General features: G+C 32.1%; 1 pseudogene; it reads right to left on the bottom strand.

The window, feature by feature from the left end:
* Positions 1-4,660: 4,660 nt before the first annotated feature.
* Positions 4,661-5,264, bottom strand: LOC125423710 (small ribosomal subunit protein uS4c-like; annotated as a pseudogene).
* Positions 5,265-12,267: the final 7,003 nt, after the last annotated feature.

The raw sequence follows: 12,267 nt of genomic DNA, 5'->3' as shown, positions 1-12,267 counted from the left end.
TCTGTATAAAATTCAAGCTTCCTTCTTATTGAAAAATAAGCCTTTAAATAGGCTACAAAGCCATGAAATAAAACCCTAAAAATAAAGGGAAAACCGACCGTATAAAGTAGTTTCCTATGGTGGCCGAAATTCTCACTCCTTTCCTAATCTAATTTGGATTAATTAATTCCTTTATTTTGAATTAGGAATTAATTAATTTACAATGAAAATAATAAAATAATAACTTTCCTAAACTTATTGTTCCAGAAAATAAATAATAAAAAATAAAAAGTAATGGTAATTTCCTAAAACGAAAAGTAGAATCAAATTAGGAAACTAAATACTAGCTTTTTGACTAAGTTGACTTTGACCAATCTTTGACCAAATTAAGCTCCAAATCAGCTCCAATATGCTTTTTAGGATGCAAAATAAGCTGAATATGAAGTCCCACACGTTGCCCACGCTTGGAAGAGGAAGAAAAAGCCAACTCAGCAAAATACAGTAAAGCCAGCATAAAATACAGTAAAAAACAGGCCAAATTTGAAGTTGTCCGTACAACCTTTTTTTGAATGCCTTTGAAGCTGCCTTGACTTGATTCCATATCCTCTTAGACATATGTGTTGAATCCATAAAGAGTTGGAACCATTTCATGCTGCCCGTTGTCCATATTTGCACCAAAACTGCTACCCGGGCCCGTATCAGCTTCCACCACTTGGATGCTTAGAATAGGCTTTGTATCTTCAAGTATGAACAAGCTTTATTGAGATTGATTACCCCCTGTATAAATGCTCCCAGGTTTTCCTTAAATCTCTTAATTTGAGCTCTTGTGATTGGCCTAGTCTTCATCCGTGTCGAGTCAGTACCCCAGCGAGTTATCAGTTGAGCAGGCTCGGAAGGAATCACATCATTCCCCTCCTCTTGAAAAGGATTTGTCCTCAAATCAAGATCAGTTGATGCGAATCCTCCCGAACCCGTACAACCGACAACCCGCTGGGGTGCCGATCCGTTACGGATGGAGGTGGGACCAATCACTATAGCACAAGCCAAGAAGTTCAAGGATAACCTTGCTGTACTTATTCAAAGGATAAATCATAATCAATAAGGAATGATCATGACCAAAGAACCAAGACCTGTTTTGCTGATACAAGTGCTGGAGACTGGTACGGACCCGGGTGACGGTTTTGGTACATTTTTGGAGTCCGGGAAGCATGAAATGGTTCCAATGCTTTATGGATTCAATACATATACTTAAGAGGTCATGGAATCAAGTTAAAGCAGCCTCAAATGCAATCAAAAAGGGCTTGTACGGACAACATCAACAATTTGGCCGAATTTGCTGTATTGCTTGCTGGCTTTACTGTATTTTACTGTATTAGCCTTTTCTTATTTTTCCAAGCATGGGTAACGTGTGGGACTTCATATTCAGCTTATTTGGCATCCTACAAAGCATCCAGAAGCTGATTTGAAGCTCAAAGAGGTCAAAGATTGATCAAAGTCAACTTGATCAAAAAAGCTAGCATTTTTAGTTTCCTAATTTGTTTTTACTTTTTGTTTTAGGAAACTACCATTACTTTTTGGCTTTTATTTATTTATTTTCTGGACAAATAACTTTAGGAAGGCTTTTTTGTTTTATTCTTTCCATTGTAAATTAATTAATTCCTAATTTAATATAAAGGAATTAATTAATAAAACTTAGATTAGGAAAGGAAGTATAGTTTCGGCCAACTAGGTTTCTTTATGTGTGGTGGCCAGTTTTCTTTATGTTCTAGGTTTTTTAAGTTGTCTTTTCAAAGCCTATTTAAAGGCTTATTTTTCAATAAGAATACAACTTTGATTTGATTGAGAAAACACTTGTGAGATTAATTATCTCTTTGTTCTTTGAGAACACCTAAAACACCATTAGAGAATTGGTTGTTTTAGCTTGACTTATCAATAGGTTTTCCATCCCCTGTTGTGGCGTCTACATTATACCAAGGTTTCTAACCACAGGTTGGTTAGGGGTTGAGGTCCATTCCATTATAACTTGAACTTAATTGAGATTCGGGCTAATATAATACGGGTTTAGGAGCAGGTTGTCCTAGGTTCGTATCATTTGGTATCAAAGCCTAGTTTTGTTCAGGTTTGATCTATCTTTATTTGTTTTATTTGTTTTTTTTGTGTTATTCTGCAATTTTAGCATTAGGTTAAGGTTGCATCCATCCCATACATGTTCTGCATCATTTAAAAAAAAGGAAAAAAATTCATTCCTAGTTGAATTAGGATTTCCTAGTTTTATCGAATTTTTGTTTCCTAGTTTGTTGGTTGTTTTTTTTTCATCATTGTTCTTGTTAAATTTTGGTTTTTGTTGATTTTTCTTTTCTGTTTAAGTCTTAAATATTTGCATTCATCTATTCAAAAAAAAAAAAAGAAAAAAAAAAAGAAAAGCAGAAAGCCGAATATTAAAAAAAATATATATATCGGTTTGTTGAAAATTGGTGTTGAAGTTTGTTGCTGGGAATTTCTTGTAACTGCTGCTGTGTTGATTATTTATTCCATATTTGGAGTTTCTGGAAAATTGATTTTGGCTGCTGGATATTTGAGTTTGAGTGCTAAATTATTTGGATTAAAATTAGTTAAAGGATTTGATACAAAACTTGAATTACAAGAACAACAACCAACACTTTTCTATATTTTTATTCTCTTTGATTCCTGTTCGTATTTGAATTTCTTTTTCTAGAATTTTATTCTTGAACTCATAACATATTACCATCTGGTCCAGTTCTTCAAAATTCCAAAGTTTTCTCATTAATTTGCTTTATTTTGTCTAGAAAAACCGAAAACTCTAAAATCGACAATTGAAGCATCTGAGGCTGCATTAATCGGGGATACATGACAGAAAGGCTTGTTTTATTTACAAACTTCACCTTCAACAAGCATAGATTTATTTCAATAATTTTTTTTTCTTTCTACTCTGAGTGTCTTTCTCCTAAGATTGAGAGCAGTAAAATAAAAAAGTATAACTATAAAAAAAAAAGAAAATATATAAAAAAAGTAAAATTGATTTATAACTTTATAATTGATAATTGTAATTTATTATAATTATATAATTATTTATAATTATAATAAATATATTAAATATATATAATAAATATATTATTAATTAATTAATTAATTTATAATATAATTAATTTATTATATATTTTTATAATTTATTATAACATAATAAAATATAATATAATAACTAATATAATAACTGAATAAGAAAGAAAATAATAATAAATAAATAAAAGAATCAAATCGCACCATCTTGGTAATAGGAGAATGCCTCCTTCTCTTCCGAAGTTGTCGGAATTATTCGCAATAAGATATTGGCTGCAATTGAAAAGGTCTTATCAATAAAATTTCCATTTATTCTAGATCTAGACATAGGAAAAAATCCATTCTATAATTTCTTTGAATTACCCTTCGTGTTATGAGAAAATAATCCCCAAACAAAGTGCATTGGACAGTACGAAATAACATAAAAACAGAGTCATTAAAAAAGAAGACCTTCTACTCAAATTCTTTCTTTTCTTTTTGACAGGAATCAATAAAAACTAAGAAATATTTGAATTCGATTATATTTCATTCAAATGTAAATATAGTAAAATATATTAATATAAATATAGTAGTAATATAATAGTAGTAGTAAAAGAATGAAATGAACTATTCCTATTTCATCGAAGTTGAAGAATCAAAGAATTTTTCCTTTAGAATAGGATGATTAGAGAAGTTTTGATCGAATTATGATTCAAAGAGAGAAGAAAAGGAAGCGAATAATCATTCTATGATAGATGAAAATAGACTAACCATCCATTTTATGTTGTTTGTATAATGGGTATATGCTATAAATCAAATATAAAAACCCAAGGACGTTTCCTGAATTTGGAATAAATCTATGGGTCCAAAGTTGGGATAAGGGGTTGAAAGATCTAAAACTGGAAAGTCATTTTAGAATTTTTATGAAAATGGACGAATGATCTAAACTAAATATCATAATGATCTAAAAGTATCCATTAAACATAGTCTCAAAAAAATAGAGTACTCGATGTATTCATTCCAATTTAGTGATTTAACCTGGTATAAATATTAGAAAAGGCGAGGAGTGTCATCTTCACAAACATAAATCTTTATCTATTGTTTTTCAAAAAAAAAAAAAAAAATTTTCCCCAGCGTCAAAGGAAGGGCTTATCTTTAATTTAATAAAAGTTTTTCTATTAAAAAAAAATAGTGTACCTATCTATCCAAAAATCGAATATGAATAACTCACTATTCACTTGGTTTCTGAACCATAATCCTTATGTAGGAGAAGGCATAGCATTGGAACTACTATGTAGCCTTTTGTTTACCGAGGGTTTGAATCCCTCTCTTTCCGTACCCTTTACCTAATTCACCAATGTTACTGATCGCAATGCAACAAAGAACAACGGATACTATTATTCCAACAGTTTGCCCTCTCTTTCATATAGATTCTCAATTCCTAATACTAATTTCTACGGTTTGGAAAATATTGTAATGTAAAGAAGGGACAAGGAATGAAAATTGCTCTACTAATCTATGATACATGAAGGGGAGAAAAATCCTCGAATCAAAACCTCTTACCTCGGGTATTTTAACGTAGTAGGGGGTGTCTGAACCACTGTTCTTGTTATTTTAGTTCGGTTTAAGTCTGACGAGAATAATATTCTACAACTAGCAATTCATTTATTTTCAAACAGACCCATTTACTATCTATTATTTGATTGATTAATCCTTTATATTGAAATGGGTGAAGCATTAAATGTTTTGGCAATTCCTCAGGGGAGGTTGAATCAAGATAATTTTGAACCAGAGCCCTAGATTTTTGTTCATCCCTTACTGTAATAATATCTTAGGGTCTGCAGCGATAACTTGGTATATCTACCATACGACCATTAACTAAAATATGTCTATGGTTAACCAATTGGCAGGCTTGGGGAATAGTCGAAGCCATACCCAATCAAAAAAGTATGTTATCCAAACGCATTTCAAGTAATTGTAGTAAAACCTGACCTGTTGATCCTTTGGCTTTTCCGGCGATACGAACGTATTTAAGTAATTGTTGTTCTATAAGATGATAATGAAAGTACAATTTTTTTTTCTTCTAAACATTTACGATATTGGGATTTTTTACCGGGGCACGATTGGTTTCTAAGATCGCTTTCAGCTCGAGGTTTTTGACTAGTTAGTCCCGATAAAGCCCCCAGACGACGTATTTTTTTGAAACGAGGTCCTCCGTAATGTGACATAAAAACTCCTTATTTTATTGAAATTTGATAAACCTAAATGAAATTAAAACTAAACTAAATGATATTCACAGGTTCTATTGCTCCCATCACTTCTCGATTAATGGTTAAGTTTGACTTCTACAACGGAGTCCCTAACGAAATTTGATTTGTTCTTGAGTCAATCCTCTCAGTATTTATTGGCTCGGGGCTTTTGATTGTTTTTTTATGAATGACTTTGTATGATTATAGACCAACCAGTATTAATGATTTATTACATTCATAGTTATGAGATGAATCATAGACCTTACATACTGGAATCATATATCATTGATATTTTTTTTTTTTTGCGCTTCCTCTCATACTTCCATTTATCTGCATATTTTTTTTTTCTTACAACTCATACTCAAATTAGTTTTTTCTTTTTTGCTGTTTGTTTATGCAAAAAAGATTTCAGTTACTACGTTGATATGACCATATCATATCTCGACCAGTTTTTTATATCTAGATAATGCGAAACGATGAGCTGGTTATTAGTTATATATTTGTTCTATATCTATATTAGTTCTATAATAGTTATTAGTTCACGATGAGCTGATTATGACTTGAATCAAATCGATTCGTTTTGAATTTCTATATATGAAATTCCCTCGACACTAGAAGATATTTTCATATTTTTTTGTACATAATTCTTGATATAGTTTCATATTTTTTGATCTTCTTGTAGATCCTCTGAATAATTTTTTGGTTGTGCAAACCAAAGAGGATGATGACCTTGGGTTTATGCCAAGTATGAAGCCAAGCGGATTTATTTTTTGTCCCATAATCCCCCGCTACTATACATATCATGACATCTCATATCGATGTACTTCTTTTTTTTATTCATCCATGCTTAAAAAGTTGTAATTTCATACTAAGGTTTGTGTATTTCTTTTAGGTGAGCTATATGTTTATTACTCGATAAAAAAAATAGTATTTTAAATATACTTATATTCTTGATATTACTTTAGACACTCGGGTAAATCATAGGACGGATCCTGTGAAAGATCTAGAGTGATTCACAAATTATTGGTATGTGATATATTTTCAATATTTTTGTGTTATATATATTAATCTATATAAATTCTTGATTTGACAGTTATATATATATACACATATATCTGTTCATGTTTATTTGTAAACTTTTATCAGACAGTTTAATATGTTTAAAAATAATTAATTCAAGTTATTGAAATGTCGATTTGAGATTTGGAAATCTATAAATTTTATTTAAAGATTTTGTTCATTTATTTATTAGTCTTATTTGATGAATCTTACTGTTGATGAGAAACATGTTAGTATTTATTTTCGGACAGGTTTATAAAATGAATTTGCTAAAAGGTTAATATGTTTGTATTTCTTCTCACATGCATCATATAGTACTAGTGTTCCCTATTCTTGTTATCATTAATTAGGGCGCATGTATATTTAGCAATCCTATGGGAGCTAAGATGAAAAAGAGTAAGTAAGTACTTTATGGTGTGAGCATTAGCCTCTCTCCACTTAGTTGTGGGATAGGAGGTTATTAATATCGAAGCCTTTGGAATGTCAAAGGGTCGATTGCATATGTCTCTTCTACCTCCTTTTTATTAGGTGGTGTTTAGGACGCCAAACATCCACCTGGCAACATTTAGAATATAATATGGTGCATCAGGTGTACATATGGTATTTTATGTATTTTAAATGTTTCAACATGGATTTAAATCGTTTATTGGTTTATTTATTTAATTTAATTTAAGCATTTTTAATTATGTTATTATTTCATTTTAATTATTTGTGAATATGATTATTTTTAGGATATTTATTTAAATGTTATTTTATCTTATTTTATTTTCTATAAAAATATTTTACAAATGCGGATATAAAAATTATCCATTTTTATGAAAATATTTTTTAAATAGTAGAACTTTTCAAAACGGGTGGACTAGCAGGGGTTTTGAGAGAAAAACAGTTTTTTTAATATTTATTTTATTTTCTTATCTAATTATTATTATAATTGCTTTTATTTCTTTTTATTAATATTCCTATTATTTATTATTATTATTATTATTTATACTGTTAATATTAGAATGATACCATTTACTTGGATAATTAGCATCTCATTTGTTTTCTTTATTTTAGAAACATGTTCGCCTAGGTCCAGATAGATAGCAGATCGACCGTACGAGCTGCCCAACCCATTCGACTATGATGCTCTTTCAGTTGTATCATGCAATCTTTCCTATCTCTCATACTGTTATTATTTTATTAGTATTGTTTTCCTTTTATTTGTCATATTTATATTTCAAATATTCTTAGAATACTCTGATGGCAATTATAGACCTAGGGTACTGTATGATACGAACCTAGGACGACCTGCTCCTAAACCCGTATTATATTAGCCCGGATCTTTAATTAAGTTCAAGTTCTAATGGAATGGACCTCAACCCCTAACCAACCTGTGGTTAGAAACCTTGGTATAATGTAGACGCCACAATAGGGGATGGAAAACCTATTGATAAGTCAAGCTAAAACAACCAATTCTCCAATGGTGTTTTAAGTGTTCTCAAAGAACAAAGAGATAATTAATCTCACATGTATTTTCTTAATCAAATCAAAGTTTTTAAAGTTATCTTATTAATGAAAAATAAGCCTTTAAATAGGCTTTGAAAGAAACAAAATAAACCCTAAAAACCCTAGGAAAAACTGGCCACTCAATGAAGAATTCTACGTTGGCCGAAACTTTCCTTTTCCTAATCTAATTTGGATTAATTAATTCCTTTATTTTGAATTAGGAATTAATTAATTTACAAAGAAAATAATAAAATAATAACTTTCCTAATCTTATTTGTCCAAAAAATAAATAAATAGAAACTAAAAATAATGGTAGTTTCCTAAAACAAAAAGTAGAATAAAATTAGGAAACTAAAATACTAGCTTTTTGACTACATTGACTTTGACCAATTCTTTGACCCAAGTGAGCTCCAAATCAGCTTCAATATGCTTTGTAGGATGCCAAATAAGCTTATTGTGAAGTTCCTCACGTTGCCCTTGCTTGGAAGTAAGAGAAAAGGCGAATACAGTAAAATACAGTAAAGCCCGCGAAGAATACAGCAAATCCGGCCTTTCCTTCTCCTTGTGCGCAAACCACCTTGTTGGTCGGCTTTGAAGCTGCTTTGGCTGGTTTCTATGACTCATCCTCCATATGAATTGAACCCATAAAGATGGGGTTCCAATTCATACAACCCGACCTCCTTATTATCACCAAAAACGTCACCCGACCCTGTTTTGGCTTCTATTGCTTGTATGAGTAAAACAGGCCTTTGTTCTTTAGATATGGCCAACCCCTCTTGACTATGACTTATTCCTTGTATGAAGACAGCAAGATTGTCCTTGAACTTCTTGGCTTGGGCCCTAGTGATCGGCCCCACCTTCATTTGTAATGGGTCAGCACCCCAGCGGGTTGTTGGTCGAGCTGTCTCGGGTGGATTCGCATCACTGTATTTATTTATTTATTTATTTTGTTGCTTACCATTTATTGGAGTACTAAAATTTATGGAAAATTGTACTAAATGGAAAGAATAAAGTGAATGTATATTTAGAAGTGTATTTTTCGTGTAGAGAAAATTTTAGGAAAATCCATATCTCAGGGAAGATGCTGCTGAACTTTCTGTAGAAATTTTTATGGTATTTTCCCAAGTCGAGACCAGCCTAGGGTTCTAGTAAGGAATTATGGAAGGGGTTTTAGCATTCATAGACAAGCAACATGCTTTATTTGGAGTTATGGATAATAAGTTATGTGTCTGTAAAGTTTCATAATTTTTTTAGCCGTATTGGTCCCACAAGTAGCGTTTTCTTCAAGAAAGACAAAAAGATAAATTAAAAATGTCTTCTAACCATGCAATGTGTCAAAATTTCAGTGATTGACCAGCCAGGTTGTCCAAACTACACCCTGACAGGTGTTAAATTTGGGTTTGCTATAATTAGTGTTGTTCAAATAACACCCCATGTTGTTTGAACAACTCCCTACTGATCGAGTTAAATCCTAGTTTGGCTTGAGAAAAGAAATGGAGAAAGAATGGTGTCAGATAAGTCCCATTTTTTTCACCAAGGAAATAACCCTCCGTCGGCCACATTTACCACCTCATTGCTTGCACCACCTTGTTGCCTTCATGAAACCTAACCTCTCCACCAAATCTCATGCTGGGAGGCTCATCGATGCACCGAAATCAACATCCAACTTCAACAGCCATGTCTTGATACGAACCTAGGACGACCTGCTCCTAAACCCGTATTATATTAGCCCGGATCTTAATTAAGTTCAAGTTCTGATGGAATAGACCTCAACCCCTAACCAACCTATGGTTAGAAACCTTGGTATAATGTAGACGTCCCAATAGGGGATGGAAAACCTATTGATAAGTCAAGCTAAAACAACCAATTCTCTAATGGTGTTTTAGGTGTTCTTAAAGAACAAAGAGATAATGAATCTCACAAGTATTTTCTTAATCAAATCAAAGTTGTTTTCTTATTGATAACTAAGCCTTTAAATAGGCTACAAAGCCACGAAATAAAACCCTAGAACATAAAGAAAACCAGCCACCACACATAAAGAAACCTAGTTGGCTGAAACTATACTTCCTTTCCTAATCTAAGTTTGATTAATTAATTCCTTTATATTAAATTAAGAATTAATTAATTTACAATGGAAAGAATAAAATAAAAACCTTCCTAAAGTTATTTTTCCAGAAAATAAATAAATAAAAGCCAAAAAGTAATGGTAGTTTCCTAAAACAAAAAGTAAAAACAAATTAGGAAACTGAAAATGCTAGCCTTTTTGATCAAGTTGACTTTGATCAATCTTTGACCTCTTTGATCTTCACATCAGCTTCTAGATTCTTTTTAGGATGCCAAATAAGCTGAATATGAAGTCCCACACGTTGCCCATGCTTGGAAAAATAAGAAAAGGCTAATACAGTAAAATACAGTAAAGCCAGCAAGCAATACAGCAAATTCGGCCAAATTGTTGATGCTGTCCGTACAAGCCCTTTTTGATTGCATTTGAGGCTGCTTTAACTTGATTCCATGACCTTTTAGGCATATGTATTGAACCCATAAAGCATTGGAACCATTTCATACTTCCCGGACTCCAAAAATGTATCAAAACCATCACCCGGGTCCGTATTGGCTTCCACCACTTGGATGCTTAGAATAGGCTTTGTATCTTCAAGTATGGACAAGCTCTATTGAGATTGATTACCCCCTGTATAAATACTCCCAGATTGTCCTTAAATCTCTTAATTTGAGCTTTTGTGATTGGCCTAGTCTTCATCAGTGTCGAGTCAACACCCCAGCGGGTTATCGGTTGAGCGGCCTCGGGCGGAATCACATCATGTCTTGATCTAATTACTGGATTCAGATCACTTCCAGGTTGAGGGGATACTCTCTTCCACAATTTTCAAACTTCTTGAACATAATTCTAACCTCCTTTTAGCTCGAATAAAGCATGTATGACGGTAGAGTGAACCCACTTTGGCGGTGACTTTTAAGCGAGGAATCTATTCACCACTAACCATCAATGGGCTAGGTAAAATTTTTAAATTTTGGTTGAGTATTGAGTATAAACCAAAATAGGGAAACTTTAGGATTGTACCTGGTAAAATTTGGCCCAAAATGTAAAATTAGTTTGTATTTTGTGATGCATATAAGCTTCTAATTGTCATGGAAAATTAGTTGAAGGTCTAATTTCATTAGAATACCAAATGCAAGAAAAACTCCAATTTTAGACACCAAATAAGATGGGTTTATACAAATTCTTCAAGGGAAAATGTATATAAATATTTACGTAGGTTATGGTTAGTCATGATGTTATCAGAGTTAGCGTAATACCTCAATTGTTCAATCTAAAGTATTGTTTCCATATATGCATCTTAAATGTAATTTAGTTTATTACAAGTTGTCTCACAATTTATCGGTTACTAACTATACAATTTATATGTATATATTTCGGTAGACTATATGTTTTAGGATCTGGAATCCAAGTTATCTTTATCTCTCATTATTATTATTATTATTAAAATTATATTTCTATTTACATATATGTGATTGGTATATTCATGAAATGTTATAAAAAAATGTGATATTGTTGTAAGTGAAAACTTGGGAAAAGATGAAGCTATCTTGGGGTTTAGGTAGTAAGTTCTACAAGGGATCCTAACACATGTAAAGGTATTTTTGGTTTATTATTTATTACTTATATTTGTATTCCAATGCTATTGTTATCGAAGTCCTACAAATTTTATTTGTGAAAATTTGTAGTAAGGCAGGGAGAAAACATATAGGAGAGTCTAATTTACAAGGGAGATGCTACTGGATTTTCTATAAAATTTTTGGTGGGGTTTCTTTAGTCAATGCCATCCTAGATAACCCTGTGACGGTCTTGGCAGTTTGGTTGGAAGTAATGTTTTATGATTATTATTAGATTTATGTGATTTTAAGATGCACCATATAATACTAGTGTTATGTATTATTGTTATCATTAATAGCCATACTAATTAACCATCCTATTGGAGCTAAGGTGAGAGATAGTAGATAGGTATTTTGTGAGGTAAGCATGAGGTGAGCATTAGTCACCCTTTCCTTAGTCGTAGGATGGTAGATTGTTAGTATAGGCACCTCTAGGATGCAATGGCTTCTGCTACAGCTGAACTCGCTTGGATATCATACTTGCTACAAGAGATAGGAATCTCTTATGCTAAACCGATCAAACTATACTGTGACAACACTAGTGCTCTTTATCTCACCATTAATCCAGTATTTCATAATAAAACAAAACACATCCAGCTAGACTATCATTTTATTTGGGAGAAAGTTACATCTGGAGATACAAACACACAGTACTTACCATCTACTCACCAAGTTGCAGATTTATTCACAAAACGCCTCAGTTGTTTTCAATTTGTTCATCTTCAAAGCAAATTGGGAGTTCACAACCTTCCACTTGCCAGTT

The sequence above is a fragment of the Ziziphus jujuba genome, chromosome 7 (genome assembly GCF_031755915.1).
Source record: "Ziziphus jujuba cultivar Dongzao chromosome 7, ASM3175591v1".
In the NCBI taxonomy this organism is placed as follows: domain Eukaryota; kingdom Viridiplantae; phylum Streptophyta; class Magnoliopsida; order Rosales; family Rhamnaceae; genus Ziziphus; species Ziziphus jujuba.
This window is presented reverse-complemented; position numbering and strand designations above follow the sequence as displayed.